The sequence below is a fragment of the Eptesicus fuscus genome, chromosome 7 (genome assembly GCF_027574615.1).
Source record: "Eptesicus fuscus isolate TK198812 chromosome 7, DD_ASM_mEF_20220401, whole genome shotgun sequence".
In the NCBI taxonomy this organism is placed as follows: domain Eukaryota; kingdom Metazoa; phylum Chordata; class Mammalia; order Chiroptera; family Vespertilionidae; genus Eptesicus; species Eptesicus fuscus.
In genome coordinates, this window is record NC_072479.1 from 90,413,637 (window position 1) to 90,429,017 (window position 15,381).

Sequence of the window (15,381 nt, forward strand, 5' to 3'; positions counted from 1 at the left end):
AAAAGAAGAAGAAGATGATCAATCTGACATTATAGGTTAATAGTAGGGAACAAAGCACATTCATAATTAGAAAAGAAAAGGACTTTCCTTGTTCATTCCAGTTTATAATAAAAAGCCTTTCGCCAAAGTGTCTTAGAAAATAATGCATTCAGACTGAGTCGAATTACCGCCTAGCAGATTCTATTTATCTGTAGCTTAAAAAGCAGCTGCGTTTTTGTAAAAGGCAATGAATGTGGCAGTCCTACTTAAAGGTAGAAGAAAAAGAACACCCCTTGTTTTGTAATAAGGGGATTTTCAATTTAAAAGAGAGAGCGAGCCTGTTGTGTGAAGTACGGTTATTACATTCACTGTATTCTATCTCACCCACCAGGAGGCTAATAATGAAGGGGCCAGGGAAGGAGGCCAGTGCTACGAGGGTTATCTCACAGCCTCAGATGCTGGATAAGTCGAACGAGGCAGAATCGCGTTTGGATGACATTCAGAAAGGCCGGAGTGATTATTTGGAAGAGAAAAGCCTGCCTATTCTTTTCCAAGGTAAACAGTTCATTTCATCTGTCAGCTGCATGTTGCAGTATAAAAATATGTTTATATAAAGATATCTATTAAAGGTTGCATTTAAAAAAAATCATTGTAGGTGTGTGAATATCCCCCTGGCCTGCCGGTCCAGCGATGAATTGCTAGACAAAGGATGCACCCGGAACCCCACCACACCTAAAGCCACGCTTTGAAGAATCTGCCAAGCTCACGTTTAATCATGAGAAAGAAATTATCCACATGGAGTCAGCAGAAAATGAGAAAGTAGAGCTCGCGCTCCGAGTAATTCCAGCAAGTGCCAAGGGGCTAGTTGAGGAATGGCTTCATGAGGTGAATATCTTTAGCTTGTACTTAGGGTTTTGGCTAGCGTATAATCATTTTCTCTTTTAGAAACGATGACTTGCTTAAGTGTCTTCCCTAACTAGTGCGTGCTCGGAGCATTTGTCAGGATGTTGACAGATTTCGTGTCGGTCTCGTCCTTGTCGTTATGTACTATGGCTAATTTTACATTTGCAAATATGCAGAAATCAATCGAGGTGAAGAGGCTCCCCGAGCCGATGCCTGTGAATTGCTGTCTGTATCTGTGTGTCTCGCTGTGAGTGCACCTCTCTGTGTACGTGATGTGCCCTTGTTCTTGTCTTCTCTCTGTTGTGCACGTCGGTTGGGAGGACTGGCCAGCCCATGGGTTCTCAGATGTGGTCCCAGGCTTTCATTTGATTTTTGGACCAGGAAGAAAAGAATGTGTCACATCATGATTAATGGTTAATCTGAATTTTCAATTCGTATGAAAGGAGAAGGGGGAGGAGGAGCTCAGCCCAGGGATGAGACTAACCTTTTCCCTTTGGGAAGAGCATGATTCAAATTAAACATCACTTTCAGTGTGAAATTAGTTTGAAGGCCTCTTTTTTTTTTGGGGGGGGGGTGAGGGGGGTGCCTGGTTTAACTCCTTGATGGCTGCTCTCGCAGAGAGAATCGCTTCCATTCTGCCTCTGTGCCCCAGTCTGTTCCCAGTAGCCCAGAGTTCCCCCTTCTTTTATTGTTCCAAAGATCAGGTCCAAGAAACCAATAAAAAAATATTGAATGTTTTACTATTTTTAAAGTTTCATTATTCACAAGATTCTTCCAAATCATGTTATTTCTTAGTGTCCCAAACTAATGTTGCCAGTAAATGAGAGAGAGAGAGAGAGAGAGAGAGAGAGACAGAGAGAGAGACAGAGAGAGAAAGGAAAGAAGGAAGGAAGGAAGGAAGGAAGGAAGGAAGGAAGGAAGGAAGGAAGGAAGGAAGGAAGGAAGGAAGGAAGGAAATTTTTATTTTAAGGATAATTTTGAATTCAGGGAGGAAGGAGAGGAAAGCAAGGTGATCTTTCAAAGGACCTTTTGGGTACCCTCTGTTCTATGCTAGTTTCCTGTTGGCAGAGTGAGCCACAGAGGAAGAACAGCAACCAAAACCCAGTTATCTCAATTCTCTAGTTTCCCACATAACTCAGGCACAGGATTGCCATGCCAACCTGCAGCAACTTTGGCTCCAAGTGAGCATGGGCTGGGACACTTTGAAACTGCCCTTCCGTACTTACAGGACTCAGGCTTATAGAAAGAACCCCTGTCTCTGGAAATGCTAGCTGTGTGCCCATGTGTGCATGTCCTTGATACCACAGTTAGGCATCCTCAAGATTTGATGTGCAACTGATTTTCTGGAGTTTGGTAGCTTTGGGGGAAAGAGGAAATATTGAAAAAGCTAAGAGACAGGGTTATTCTCCCAGTGTATTTTCAAAATAAAAATGTTAGGGCTTTTTAATTCCTTCCCTAAAGGGTGGGGAGGTGAGCCATCTGGGGCGGGATGTAGTGGGGGAGGGGAGGCAGCTGGGAGTAGAGGTAGAGGTGGAAGGGGGAGAGGGAATATAGAGGCAGATGAGCAGCTGTGTTTATTTTAATACATATCATTTAACCCTCACCTAAAAAACAAATTGGAGAGGTTTGGGAGTGCATTAATCTGGACCCAATTAACATGTCTTTCTCCTTCAAAAGTGCAACCTGAGATTAATGAATATAAACTAGAGTTTCAGAGGCAGTGCTTAAATCATTTGCATGTTTCATGCATGATAATTGAATTTATGTATGCACTTCCTTTCATTTAACTATTTCCAGTCCCCTCCCTGTGATTCACATAAATCAAGTTTTCATTATAGTAACCTCTAGGTGGAAATTGCTGGCCTAGACCTTACTCCTAATGAGAAACTCAAGTTCTTTTTTCTTTTATTTGAATCTGCATAATACAATGTTTTTTAGAAAGCAGAGGGCAATGCTCCATAGTCTGGGACACTGTTTCAGGAGCTGGTAATTAGGCACTCCCAGTTTATTTTTGAAAGGCCATAAATCCATGGCAACTTAAGGCATTGGGTCTTCAGTGGTCCTGGAGAATTGAATTTTGGTGTGGCCACTTACAAGTGTATTAATAATTCCACAAGCAATGTCACTTTAATGCAGCATAAAGAATGTCCTTGGGCTCCAGACCTGAGTTATTTAGATCACTGAGGGATTTCATGGACTGTATTGTTTCTGGTAGAGTTAGATATTTCCTTCCATGTACGGGGGTGGGGGATGGTGTCAGCCTCCATGAAGGGCTGTAGGTAAGCAATTAGCACTTGTGGTCCCTTAGCATGCTGTAGAGTTTTTTCTCTCTTTTTTTCTTTTCTTTCTTTTTTGTTACTTAAGTGTAGAAGGCTTAATGCTTAGTGCAAGCAGGTGCTCAAGTTTCTCCCCTCCCCACCTGCTCTAAAATGAAAAGGCTGAAAGCTGGCTGTGGGCATGGAAGAACGTTTCCCGGGAAAAGAAGTTGAAACAAGAGGCTTGAAATAAGTCCCTTAGTTTCAGTTTGTATCAGTGATTTGTCTGTCTTCTGTCTTTCCTCATGTGTTTCCAAGTCCAATGTCAAAGTGATGAACTTTTCTCCAGGAATTCTCCCCAGTGTCCTTTGTTTTTGGTGAATTCAATGGTTGCGTGTTGCTGAGTGTCTCCTGGTCTTGTTTCCTGGTCCTTGTAGCTAAGAGTGTTGCTGAAGGATGAAATCCTGTTAATTTGTGATGTCACAATTTAAGTGTGCTTCCTGTCACTTATGTGTAGTTTAAAATGTTCCTTAATGTAGCATGAAATGATTGGTTAGCTTGGAAATGGTTGTGAAGTCATGTGAAGAAAATAAGTTTTGCATCCGACCAAGATAAATTCACTCTAGTGCTTTATGGCTTTTTATTCCTATGTGATAGTAATAAAGTCTCATGTAGGGATGGAAGCCATGAAATACATTGTGAAAAATCATCACCTAAGAAGGGGCCATCAGGATAGAAAACGTTAGCCTGTGTGGCTGTGGACATGATGCAGAAATGATTTAGTGTATAGTTTTGCTACATGCTTGGTGTTTCTTTGAGTTTCTTTATCCTCAGATTTTGACAGCTAAGGAATCTGGGTTATAAGAGTTGATTCATCTTCATAATCACCAATTTACTTACACATTTGGGTTTGCAGATTTCTGTTTACCATACATTTTCCCTCCATTTTCTATTAATGAACATGCTCTAGGAAAACTATTGATAGCCCACCAGACTGGTAGGCAGCACTCAGTCCTCCTATGCCTTCTTTCTCCTGGTGTGGTCTTCCTTCTGAAACAAAGAAGACATTGTCAAATCAGACTTACCCTCTTGGAAATGTGGTCCAGATTGCTCTACTCCCAAGCTCCAAAAAAAGGTATACATAGGTTGGGGTAAATAAAGACCTCCTCAGGTCCATAAATCTACTATGAGATGGTTTCCACTTGTGGGTATACTGTAGTCTAGAAACACCTGATGTCAGAGGAAAGAAGGAGGGCTTTGGAGTGGAGTTGGGTTGTAATCTCTCTGCCACTCCAACTTTATGCCCTGGGCAAGTCATTTAAACTCTATGAGTCTCTTTATCTTTAAAATGGGGAGAAAATACAGCTTGCAAAATTGTTGTACGGATTAAATGAAATAATGCATACAGTGTTTAACAATTATTTAGCATGTTAAAAAAAAACACAACAACCTCATGAAATATTAGGATTTTTTCCCTTCCTCTCTCTCTTCCCTCTCCCATTTCTTTCTCTCTCCTTCTCATGTCCTCTCCTACCTTGAGATGTTAGTTTAACAATGAATAATGTCTAGTTGCAAGTTCTTTCATATGTGCCTTAAATATCTCAGTTGGATTAATAGTTTAATTTTTTTAATTGAACTGTTTTCATGTTGATGATTGACTGGTGGATACACTTACTATTTTCTGTATATATATATATATTTTTTTTTCCTTGAACTATTTTAATATTGACTTTTGACCTATACTCATTCTCTGGTTTTCTGTATTGTTTTTCAGTGAGAATTCTAATAAAAATTATTTCTGTTATCTTTTGCCTCTCCATTTCCTCCACACAATGGGATTTTAGACTGTCTCCTGAAAATGTCTGGGCTTCCCCAGGAAGATAAAGGATGCCTTTTCCTTAGAAACTGCCCATTAAGAGAACTATATTCTCCCTGCCTTTATATAGCAATGTGCTTGTGGAAATTTGTCACTTTGGTTGTAACTTTGCTGCTAGTTTAATTTATAAACATACTAGAGGCCCGGTGCACGAAATTCGTACACTGGGTGTGTGTGGGGGGGGTTCCCTCAGCCCAACTTGTGCCCTCTCGCTCTCCAGGACCCCTCAATCCTCACTACCCACCTGCTCGCTGCTTCTTAGAGCTGCCGCGGAAGGGGGAAACGCTCCCGCCACCACCCCTGTGCTCACCAGCCATGAGCCCAGCTTCTGGCTGAGCAGTGCTTCCCCTGTGGAGTGTCCTGCATTGAGCATCTGTCCCCTGGTGGTCAGTGTGCATCACAGCAACCAGTTGTTCTGGTCGTTCCGCCATAATGGTCGCTTAGGCTTTTATTATATAGAATATAATATCTATAATATAGATAGAGAGTATAATTTGACTATCACTGAAGTCCATAGAATAATTGTGGATAAGGAAAAGGATTAGGAAGTAAAAATGCTGAAACTTTTAAAAAGTATGAGATCTATTGCTATAAAAGTAGAATACAGTGAGCACCAGTGACACCATATTTCTATGAGATTATTTTATTGTAACTGAGTTTGATTTTTAAGCCTCATGCTTACCCCTATAGACCCATATCCTAATAATGTCCCTGATACTTAGTAGGTATTCAAATATTTGTGAATAAATGGAAGAGAAAGAGAGGGAGGGAAATAAAGAAGTTCAAGGCTATATCATCATAAGAAATACTGGTATATGGTTAGGGAAGTAGGGCAAACACACATACATAGTTAATGGTCTACTGTAAGAGTGAGGAGAGTTTAATTTTGTACTAAGCCATTCAAGATAAAATGTAATGAGTGACATATACAGAATTACTATAGGGACTCAGGGATAGGAAAGGTCCTTAGAATCAGGGAAAGATCCATGTCAAGATTTAGACCATCCCCCAAATTTCCATAGGCAAGAGTCAAGGATTAAAAATTTACCCAGGAATTTTTTAAAAGCTCAAGTGAGTGGGTGCTTCTCACAAATTTTTCTTACCAAGTGTTCTACACTGGAGAACGTCTTTATTTCTAAATATCTTCACAAATACCACTAGAAGCAGATCGTAGATTTTAATGGACACACTTACTTAGATTAATTAATCACTGCTGGATCTCAGTGGGCTGCAATGAGCAATTACCTATGTGAGATAGGAGGAGTCTAAGCTGCCAGCATGCCTGTGATTTCAAGGATAGCCATGTGTTTGCCCACTTTGCCCCCTCCTTTATCCTTGTGTGGTTATATTTAAACTCCAATAATTGCTGTAACTATGAGGCAACTTGTGCAAAAGTGGTTGTCTTCAAGAAGGACTCAACCTCTCCTAACAGCTCTCAATATTGAATGTGTCACCAGACACTGGCCTTTCCAGGGTTATTGGTTGGCCATGAATCTCACATTCCTATGTAAAGTGCACACAAATGTGTTGGCCAGAAGAGGAGAATGTTGCAGTAAACACTGATCTCACTCAGCAAGTGGATGAGTAAATCTCTATCTGGCCAGTGGTCATGGCATATGCTGGAAACACAGCATCAGAAAAGAGTAGGAGTGTGAATATGGGGCAAAACAGTCCTTCCCACTTTGTTTTATTCCCATGTTATCAGAGGCTTCACTTCATTAGAGGTCCATCAACAACATTACTTTAATCAATGGAGGATAACGTCATGGGATCTGGGTTCAGGCACTTGAAGAAAAGCTACACATTGTCCTACACGTTCAAACCCCAAATAACACTATGGAATTGTGAGATCTAAAAAGGTGGAATAAAGAGTTGAGAAGTCTTCTCTCATTTTTTTGGATGGTCTCTGGCACTCTAAATCATGGCTCAAATGGCAAAGACTAATATTTTAGTCACCATTTGGACCTCACCAAGTAGGTATATACTCTGAGTTATCTTTGTCCCAGTGGAGATGGGCTCATGCTGGCCCACACTCTCACTTATGCACCTTTATCACCAAAGTCACTCACATCTGTATGTAAGGTGTGACCAAAGGGGAGGTTCCACCTAGGAACAGAGTGGGGTCTACACAGAACAGCAGAACCTAGAACCTCAGTGAGCCCAAATAGCATAGCCTTCTTGCTCATGAACTTCAGATTTTCCATCTCCAAACTAATTATTGAAGGATCTGTCCCAGACCCTGTTCTTATAGATCAGAATATCCTTGGGCTTGAAATACTGATGATGGCCAAAGAGTGAGTGGGATGAAGTTTGAGAAAAAATCTCTCATGAATCTACTAGATGGCTCTTCTCTCTGACCTTCCATAACAGAGGTTTCTAGACATAGGACAGTCCAGAGATGGAGGCCACAGATGCCAGGCCTCCTTACCTTTCTTTTCACTGTTTGTCCTTATCAAGACAAATATAAAATAAACTAGAGGCCTGGTGCACGAAATTCGTGCACAGGTGGGCTGTCTCTCAGCCCAGCCTGCACCCTCTCCAATCTGGGACCCCTTGAGGGATGTCGAATCATCCGTTTAATGGGCAGTTGGACATCCCTCTCACAATCCAGGACTGCTGGCTCCCAACCGCTCACCTGCCTCTGCCTGATTGCACCTAACTGCTTCTGCCTGCCAGCCATATCATCCCCTAACCACTCCCCTGCCAGTCTGATCAACACCTAACTGTTCCCCAGCCAGCCCAATTGCCCCTAACTGCCCTCCCCTGCTGGCCTGGTCACCCATAATTGCCCTCCCCTGCCAGTCTGGTTGCTCCTAACTGTCCTCCTCTGCATGCCTGGTCACCCCCAACTGCCCTCTTCTGCTGGCCAGTCACCCCTAACTGCCCTCCCCTGCTGGCCTGGTACCCACCCCCCCAACTGCCTCCCTGCAGGCCTGGTCCCCCCAACCGCCCTCCTCTGCAGGCCTGGTCTCCCCCCAACTGCCCTCTCCTGCTGGGCTGGTCTTCCCCAACTGCCCTCCTCTGCTGGCCCGGTCACCCCTAACTGCCCTCCCTGCTTGCCTGATCGCCCACAACTGCCCTCCCCTGCAGGACTGGGTCCCTCCCAACTGCCCTCCCTTGCTGGCCTGGTCTCCCCCAACTGCCCTCCTCTGCCAGCCTGGTCACCCCCAGCTGTCCTCCTCTGCTGGCCTGGTCACCCCTAACTGGCCACAACTGCCCTCCCCTGCAGGCCATCTTGTGGTGGCCATCTTGTGTCCTGGAGTGATGGTCAATTTGCATATTACTCTTTTATTAGATAGGATTAGTTAGTTTAAGGTAATAATATTAGTTCTCACAGTTCATTCATTCATTCTATTAGCTTTTTTCTCTGTCACAGGTTTAAAAGAAATAAAAGAATTTCTAGGCAAGAGATAGAAAAATATTCTGGGAGTATGTTTTAGCAAGAAATATATAGCCAGTTATTGGTCACCCAACATTAGGTTACAGAGTGAGGACTCAGTAAATATCCATGACTTAATTTCTGGTTTAAGTTCAGAGTCCTTGCAGTGACCCTCATGGCCCCACATAGCCTGCATTTCCTCCTGTCCAAACTCATCTCCTGCCCTAGTTCATCCAGTCCAGACTCACTGACTTTGCAGTATTTCATGAATATATCAAGTGTGCTTCTGTTTTAGAGCATTTGAAATTGTTTTGAAATTTCAGAGCCCTCTATCTAGAATACTCTTTCTGAGTATCTACAGTACATGTCTCATCCTCTGATTGCCTCAGGTCTCTACTCAAAAGACCCCTTATCAGTGAGAACTGCCGTGACTATCCTCTATAAAATAATAAGTCCCCTCTTCCAGACTCCCACAACCTTAACCTGATTCATTTTTCTCCAGACATAACACTTTATATCATCTGATACACTACATATTTACCTGCTTTAAAACAAAACAAAACTGATGATTGGTTGATTGATTGATTGCCTATCCTCACTGGAGCATCATAAGCTCAAGGAAGCCAGGAGATGAATCTGTCTCTTATTTACTGCTTTATCCTTAGAGCCTGGAATGGTGTCTTCACATAATAGACACTCAAATATTTACTGAATAAAGTAATACTTCCCTGGTACTTCCTGGCACCTATGTGTCAGATACTGGAATTATTTATGATGACAACAAAGAATCACATATTTCTTACCATTTGAATTAACCATGCTTTAAACATAATATATATATATATATTTTTTTAATCTGAGTATACACACCCCAACCAGAGATGGAACCCGAACATAGGTATGTGCCCTGACCTCCCTGGGATCGAACCCACCACCTTTTTGTGTATGGGACAATGCTCCATCCAACTGAGCCACCCACCAGGCCAGAGCTAAGCATCATCTTCTTGTAACATACATAGTTTTGCTTTTCCAGTTTCCCCTATTACACAGAATACTGTGATGAGAAACTTTTGTCAGTCAACTTTTATCCAATTCCTCCTTAGGATGAATTCTTAGTTGTGGAATTACTGAATCAGAAGTTAATGGGCATTTTTATGGCTCCTCATATATATTACCAAATGGCTTTTCCAGGCATGTTGTACCAAGCCATACTCCTATCAGGAAGTAAATGTCAGAAAAGTTTTGCTTGACCTTTTTTAAAAATCAGTATTATGCTGTTTCTACAAAGTTAACCAGAGTCCCTTGTTCCCTTGGTTCTTTTGCTTTATTCATCCTGAGGCTATCAAGTAGTGATATCTTTATTTACTTTGTCAAATTTGATTCTAGGTTTCTAAAATAAAATAGATTATTTTAGAAATGGAAGGAAGTCAGAAATTATATTTTCCAATTTCCCTTGTCTATGTATGAGGGATTGAAATTCTGAGATAATACTACTGGTTTCCAGCCAGGGTGGGCCCGAGAGACTCAGGACTGCTGATTCTCAAATCAATACCTGGAAGTATTTAAAAACCATGTGTTAGCTAACAGGAATCAGAGTACATCATGCTAAGTCTTAACTCGGTGTCTACCTGTTCCCCATTAAAATTAATGTCAAAATGTCCTCACAAGTATCTCGATGTTGAGAGGTTAGATGTATTTATGGTGTGGAGGATATAACTTTTAAGTTGAACTACCTGTTCCACTTGCTGTGGTAACTTGTGTTAGAATCTGTTGTTTATCTTAGTCTCTCTTGCACAATCTGGCTCCTTCACATTTATCTTCTCCCTGAATTTTCTAAAATTACAAGACAACAAAGAAACTAGTAGCATTTGTTGCATTTCTTTAAATAGGAGTAAGACAATTAGATAGCTGATCTTTTTACCAAAGAAGAAGGTCTTTTGTGTCTCTGGATCTACCACAAACTGTCATTTAGAGACTTTGTGGCAATGACTATTCAAACCAGCACACACATTTATAAAAAGCTATGCACATTATAGGATAGCTATCTTCACAGGTAAACACATAATCTCTCATTTTCTGTAGAGAAATGGACACTAACGAAAAACTTGGAATTATATTTTTCCATCCTTTCTCTCACATATATATTGCTTTCTAAGATTTCTTTTCAGATAAGGTGTTCTTACCTTATTCATGAATTGAATTATTATAAGAATGCCATAGCTGAAATCAAACAGTGGTTAACCACCATGATAAACAAAAACAATTAATAGAGCCCTGTTGATTTTCAGATCTTGAGGGGTGAATCATTTGATAGCTGAAAAAAGACTCAGGGTCCTTATAAAAACCATTAGTATATGAATACTTGTCATATCCTGGGTGCCTACTCTAAATGCAGGAAGTCTGAAATTCCAAACAATTTATAAAAAAAAAAAAACACTGTTATTTACTGATAGGCATTAATGTCTCTAAGAAAATATAATAGCCCAAGTTAAATAAATAGATAATTCAAATGGACAGGAGACCTCCAAAGGTGACTAGAATGAATGAATTTAAAAGTTGTTCACCATAGCTGTATGGGGTAGATGTGTACATGTAGGTATATCTGTTACTTTCAGGAATACAAATTTATTTTAAATGCAGGAGCAGAAAATTATGAAACTTACCTGAAAGAAACCAGGCTTTGCACACACAAATAATATACACATTTCTTGATTATGGCCCCTTTTTATATAGAATATAGAAAATAATTTTAGTTAATATTTTCCTCAGTTTTATCAAATCCAAATCTTTAAAGCCAGCTGGACCCCCACCATCTGTCAGCAGCTAAACCATTTCAAGTCTAGAAAATAACCTTCTCTTAAGATATTTATGACCTCATCCCTTATCACTCCATTTCTGTACAAGCTTCCCCCACCACCGAGTTGCATAGGAACTAAGAAAACTGTAAGCCACCAACAGCCTGTTTCAGGCCATGGTTTTTATAAACATCCTGATGGACCCTCTCAACAATCTCACCAGGAAGTTATTGTCCACATTTTTTTTTTCTTTTTTGCAGATTTGCAAACAGGGCCTGAGGGGCTGTGATTCACCAGGCTGCTTTTCACAGTGTTCTCATTATATGCCCGAGGTCAGTCCTTAACCCCAGGGCATGACTCATTCGAGGTTGTGCAGGTTATTAAGATTATATCTCTCAGCTCCCAACCCACCTTCTAAGTTTTGTATGTGGTGATACAGTAGGATCCCTTCACTCTTACTTATCCTCAGATGTCTGAGAACTGAGTGAATGCCCAACATCCCTTCCCCTTCACACATACCCTTTTCCTTGTTTCCTCTAGTGGTTGAACCTGCCCAGGAAAGGGAGGACTTGTGACCCCCCAATCACTGTTCTCCCCCTTCCCTAGCTGCTTCTTTATGGGCATTGTTGCCAACTTTTCCCCATAATTCTTGCTAAAGGTCAGAATAATGCTAGGAAATACAGAGATGGACCTATCAGAGCAGAAAGTCCTCTGAGTACCTGAGCAGCAAGCTTCCTGGCCCCCCTGAGGGAAGCCACAAGTCAAGGGTCACTGGGCCCCTGTGGGAGACAGTCTAGACCTTTTCCACTTCCTTTTGTGGACAATACAGTTGGGAAGGTCTATATCCTAATTCTACTAGGGCAGGTGTCATCAAGAATAAAGGAAAGCCCTGGATGGATAGCTCAGTCAGTTGGTGCATCATACTGTACACCAAAAAGGTTGTGGGTTCGATTCCTGGTCAGGATACATACCTAGGTGATGGGTTCGATCCCTGGCTGGGCACTTATAGAAGGCAACTGATCTATGTTTCTCTCTCACATTGATGTTTCTCTGCCCCTCCACCCCCTTTTCCCTCTCTCTAAAATCAATAAAAAACATATCTTTGGGTGAGAATTTTAAAAAAAGGATAAAGGAGAATGAAGGAGTAGATATTTCAGAGTGACTCAGCCACCCTTTTGCAATCCATGGGAGGAAGAAGAAGAAGAAGAAGAAGAAGAGGAAGAAGAAGAAGAAGAAGAAGAAGAAGAAGAAGAAGAAGAAGAAGAAGAAGAAGAAGAAGAAGAAGAGAGAGAGAGAGAAGTGGAGGAGGAGGAGGAGAGAGGAGGAGGAGGAGGAGGAGGAGGAGGAGGAGGAGGAGGAGGAGGAGGTCACCCCCTCCAGCAACTTTCCTAAATAAATCTCTCCTCTCTCCTTCATGTATAAAACTTTTTCAGAAAATGGTCATTGTGTGTGACCTTGGAAAAGTTATCTAACCTCTCTGAAGGAAGAGTAAAATGACAGGATGTTCCTTATAAGGTTGTTGCAAGGGTTAAACCAGTTATGACTTAAAGTAGTGTCTAGAACACAGTAAATATTTTAAAAGGGTAAGCAAATATTATTATAAGTATAACCATCATCTCCTTTTTCTTACCTCCTGCTTACTCTCTGTTCACTCTAATTTGCTTCTAACCCATGACTCATCCCATAAACAGCTCTACCTAAATCTAAGGACTATTTCATTCTCATTACTGACTTCTCCATAGCAATCTACCATGTCTATCAGTTTCTTTTAAAAAATATGTATTCTCTTCTGTTGGCATCTGTGACACAATAATTTCCTCTTTTCCATTTGATCTCTCTGGCTACTACTCCATTTCTTTTACTGGCTTTTCCATCTCAGGCCAAACATTTAATATGAGTTATTCAAGACTGGGCCCATGTATTTTCCTCTTCTCTCCCTGTGTAAGCCTTTTTAGGCCCATGGCTTCAATAACTTCTTCCTAGGTCTGAGTTCCAAATCCACATACATAACCGACCTTGTTCACCTGGACCTTGTTCACCACTCCCAGCTCTCTATCTCCATTGCTCTGTGTATTCCATCCAACTGAGTGCTCCTCCATCCTTCAGCATGTTCATTCTTTCCCATCTGTTCCCACTTCTAGACATCTCCATTAAGATATTTCAAACATATATCACTTGCAACACGTTTAACACAAATTAGTTATTTTCTGCCCTAAATCTGGGCCTCTCCACAGTTTCCTATATCAGCAATTATGTCCACTGTATAAAGTAGAAATCCAGGAAAAATCTTTGATACAGTTCTCACCCTATTTCTAATTTCAAGTTATGTCTCCATGGTCTATTGAATCCATCTACTTCTCTGTCTCCACTATCACTATCCAAGACCAATGTGCCTGAATGACTGCAATACCTAGAGCTTGGCATTTCCATTTTTTTCTGCACCTTCTCTGGGCCTCAGTCTCACAGTGCAGCCAGACATAGCTCTTCGATTCAAGTCGAACATGTCAACTTTCTCACCTTAAAACCTTTTTAGGGTTTTCCAATGCCGTTAGAATAAAAGCCAAAGTCACCACCATGCCCTCCAAGGTACTAATGGATCTGGACCTTGTTCACCACTCCCAGCTCTCTATCTCCATTGCTCTGTGTATTCCATCCAACTGAGTGCTCCTCCATCCTTCAACATGTTCATTCTTTCCCACCTGTTCCCACTCATGGCTGCCTCTGTCTGGAAGGCTCTTCATACCCGCCACTCCACCTCCCTCTTTCTAGGGAGGGACATCTATTCAACCTTCGGATTCTCCTTCTCTGTCTGCCAGCTTTCCAATATAGATCAAGTTCAACTCTTGCATATTCCCACCACAGTGTGTTTCTTTGTTCCAGGAGATTTAACTCAAGTTTGTAACTAAGTATTCATTATATGATTAATTAATGTTCTTGTTTCAAAATATAACAGTCTCCATGAAAGAAAGGACTGTTTCAACTCCTGCCCCTATTTTTCTCCAGCATTTACTAGAGGGTCTGTTTCACAGAAGGAACTCAACATTGGTTAAATAATTGAATGAGCCGAAACCGGTTTGGCTCAGTGGATAGAGCGTCGGTCTGCGGACTGCAAGGTCCCAGGTTCGATTCCAGTCAAGGGCATGTACATTTGTTGCGGGCACATCCCCAGTGGTCGATGTTTCTAGCTCTCTATCCCTCTCCCTTCCTCTCTGTGGAAAATCAATAAAATATATTAAAAAATAATAATAATAAATAAATAAGTAATTGAATGAATAATTTTCCTTAATTATATTTATAACTAGAGGCCCAGTGCACGAAATTTGTGCGTGGGTATGGTCCCTAGGCCTGGACTACAATCAGGGCCATCTTCCTTGGCTGCCAGAAGCTGACCCTGACTCCTGCCACCACCCCACTCCCCCACAGTTCCTCCTTTGCCATCAGGGGATTGGAGCCTGCCAGCCAGGGGGGAAGGACCAAGAGGTCAGCCATTCTAGCCTGCTTGCTGGCCCCACCCCCACCATGGGTCGCCCTCTGTGTGTAGGGTGACCTGAGGGACAGGGGCCTTGGCCTGGTACCACCTGCATCCCCTGCCACCCACCTCTGGTTCCCCATTTGCCATTGGGTGAAGGGAGCCTGCCAGCCGGGGGAAGGGACTGAGAGGTGGTCAGTGTGCCTCATAGTGACTGGTCATTCTGCCATTAGGGTCAATTTGCATATTACCCTTTTATTATATAGAATTATATTTCCTTAAATAATTATCAGAATATTTCATGTTCTTTATCAAAACCCTCAAATCTCCTCCAAAGCTTGATCTTACCACATTCCAGAAAAGATTTAAAGATTATAATTTAATTTTTGGCTAAAACAGAGCCAGAGTTCCAGTTTCATAGATGTAGTTTTCCTATAAAAAAAATGAGATTTACTAAAGTAGAAGTTGAAAGAATTTCAACATTCTCAAATCAAGTACACAAGATTCAAATAGGAGTGCAGCTGCAATTAATTTGAAACCTAAATTGTATTTCTACATCAACAAAGATAGAAATAATGACTCATTAAGTAACTGCTATTGTGACATGAATTCATGCTATAGTTGGAGTACTTTGCACAGCTGTAATCTTAAACTAACTTGAGGTTTGTCACATTCTTTAATTTTCTGATTGATTAAATGGATTATTTGACATTTTGGCAGATCAC

At 41.4% G+C, this 15,381-nt stretch overlaps 1 long non-coding RNA gene and 1 other non-coding gene across 5 annotated transcripts in view; one reads left to right on the forward strand and one right to left on the reverse strand.

Moving 5' to 3' along the window:
• The first annotated feature begins 3,757 nt into the window (after nt 1–3,757).
• Nucleotides 3,758–3,839, forward strand: MIR135 (microRNA mir-135). Its single transcript, NR_129040.2, has one exon. It is a non-coding gene; the product is annotated as a microRNA mir-135 (primary transcript).
• Nucleotides 3,834–15,381, reverse strand: part of LOC114232670 (uncharacterized) — a 76,594-nt gene continuing 65,046 nt past the window's right edge. For 3 of the 4 annotated variants that reach the window (XR_008556537.1, XR_008556538.1, XR_008556535.1), the window contains 3 exons: nt 10,058–10,225; nt 5,324–5,482; nt 3,834–4,187 (listed from right to left, as the gene is read on the reverse strand). This is a non-coding gene — a long non-coding RNA (uncharacterized LOC114232670). The remainder of the gene's footprint in view (nt 4,188–5,323; nt 5,483–10,057; nt 10,226–15,381) is intronic. The other variant, XR_008556536.1, reaches the window with a different exon arrangement.